The following is a 2406-nucleotide window of genomic DNA, read 5'->3' as shown; positions in this document are numbered from 1 at the left end:
ATATTTCTTCCTTGCAACAACCGATTTGGTGCGCGCGCGTGTGACGATGCGTCGATGCCTATGGTCTGTTTCGCAAGTAGTTGCCTGTTTTCAGTGCACGTTTGCTCCATTACTGCTAGTGACAAGGCTAGCGAGCCTGCTGCTAGCACCGCTAATTACTTTTGAGTGTCCTTTGCTGTCCTTCGCACCAATGTATGCATGCATGTACACTCGGTACACCAAGATGTGGAGTGGTCAGACTGCAACTGCACACGATCCATCGTCCGTCCCACAGTGTATCTGCCAGGAAGGCATTATTATTGCGCGCCAATCATGAAAGCAAATGATGAGCTTAACATAGTAGCCAGCGTACGTATGAAGTGACACCGGTCCTGTGGCAACAGTGCCCCCGTCACTCCCCATCTCCTATATAAGCCCACAAAGATCGCATCCATTTCTGCATTGCATCCCACACTCTTCGATCATCTCCGTCGCAACACGTTGGGCAAGAAGCGATCGATGGAAGAGTCGGGCAAGGAGCAGTCGCCAAACTCAAGCTCCTCCCAGTCTCAGTACAGGGGCGTGAGGAAGAGGAAATGGGGCAAGTGGGTGTCGGAGATCCGGCAGCCCGGCACCAAGACCCGCATTTGGCTCGGCAGCTTCGAGTCGGCCGAGATGGCCGCGGTGGCGCACGACGTGGCGGCGCTGCGGTTGCGCGGCCGGGACGCGCAGCTCAACTTCCCGGGGTCGGTGGACCGGCTGCCCCGGCCGGCGAGCTCGCACCCGGACGACGTCCGCGCCGCGGCGGCGGAGGCGGCCGAGCTCGTGCGGGGCGAGCCAGCACTGGTGGCGCGGGGGGCAGCCGAGTGCCCCGGGTGGGAGCTGGTGGGCGGGAGGGGGAGCGACGAGGAGTTCGAGGTGGACTCGCCCAGGCTATGGGCCGAGATGGCGGAGGCCATGCTGCTGGAGCCGCCAGCATGGGCCACGGGCGCCAGCGAGATGGACCAGGCCGCGCACTGCTGGTCGCACGGGTCCCTCTGGGACGCCTACTAAGCTCGGCCCGTGGGCCGATGTGTATGGCCGTTAATTAGGGGTACGTACGGTACGTGCCATTGACCTCATACCTCGCAACTCCTTTCTCTGGAGAGGGGTAGATGGAGTCGACGCCCAAGGTGAGGCGTTCGAGCCTCACGGGGCTACTCAGAATTAGCCTCAGTGTGTGCGCGAGTGTATTATGTGTGCGTTTTCTTTTCGTTGCGTTTGGCTTGAGATCCTTTGCGGCATCATATCGGCCTGTATCGCGTTTGTTAGTCAGCTCATTACCCGCAGATAATCCGGGATTCTAAGTTGCTCAGGGTAGTCATCCTTTGGGCTTATTTATGGAAAAGTCATCTTGTTAGCTCGAGCTCACATTCCCCTGCCATGAACAGTAAATTGAAAACAACTGTAAAAAAATCAAAAAAATATGAATTTTTTTGTGCCAAACATTGATGAAAGTTTTGAGTGTTTGCAAAGTTTCATTCTGAAATGACATTCGTGGAAGTTGTACCAAAAAAAAACAATGCTACAAAATGCTTTTGAAGATAACATTTTTGGACCGTTCATTTTTTTCCACGACTTCCACGAATGTTATTCCATGATGAAACTTTGCAAGTACTCAAAACATTCATCAATGTTTGCCACACACAAAAAAATCAGATTAAAAAAATAGTTTCAGATTTTACAATTCACACGAGCTCATTTGAGCTTGAGCTAAGATACTCTGCATCCCTTATTTTTGGCTATATGATTGAATAGCGGAATAAGAATCGGATCTTCAATTCGGTGCCCGGGCTCATATGCACCCAGTGAATAGTAAAATAAGAAAATAGCAAAAAAAAGGATGCAAGATGCTTGAGTGCGGCAGGTGCATGCACAATTTCATGACTAAATGGTATTCGGAGAGCTCGCGGCAAAAAAAGACAAAATTAGCTCCGAACATTGTTGTTTTCAAATGTTTCTCACAGGTCTGAAATTTATCTTCTTTGCTGAGAGCTACTGAAATGTCCAAACTCCACGAAATTTGGCACGGACTTCACGCATATGAGCAACTCGCATCACAAAAAAAATTCTGTTTTTTCTACTATTTTTAATGATTTTACTGTTCGCCCGCGGGTGCAGGTGCATCCGAGAGCCAAAATGCCGCTCCCAACAAATACTATTTTCTTCGCACGGGTTTGTTAGTCGGCTCACTCCATGTAGATAATGTGGCATTCTATGTTGCTTAGGCATTAATCATCCAAAAACCGGTTATATTCGGGCGTACTGATATATCAATGTAGTTATCGCTATTCCTCGGTGGCTTAATTTGACTTTCAGTTAAGTGCTTGTTTCTTATTCTTGTTGATCTTTTTAGTTATCTCTTTCTTTATTCTAAACAACATGTAC

The 2406-nt window shown here is 49.5% G+C and overlaps 1 pseudogene; it reads left to right on the top strand.

Annotated features, from left to right (window-relative positions):
- Positions 1 to 461: 461 nt before the first annotated feature.
- Positions 462 to 1371, top strand: LOC125541745 (ethylene-responsive transcription factor ERF022 pseudogene; annotated as a pseudogene).
- The last annotated feature ends 1035 nt before the right edge of the window (positions 1372 to 2406 follow it).

The sequence above is a fragment of the Triticum urartu genome, chromosome 2A (assembly GCF_056163025.1).
Source record: "Triticum urartu cultivar PI428250 chromosome 2A, HENAU_Tu73, whole genome shotgun sequence".
Taxonomy (NCBI): domain Eukaryota; kingdom Viridiplantae; phylum Streptophyta; class Magnoliopsida; order Poales; family Poaceae; genus Triticum; species Triticum urartu.
The sequence above is the reverse complement of the archived record's forward strand: the minus strand, read 5'-3'. Positions and strand labels throughout refer to the sequence as shown.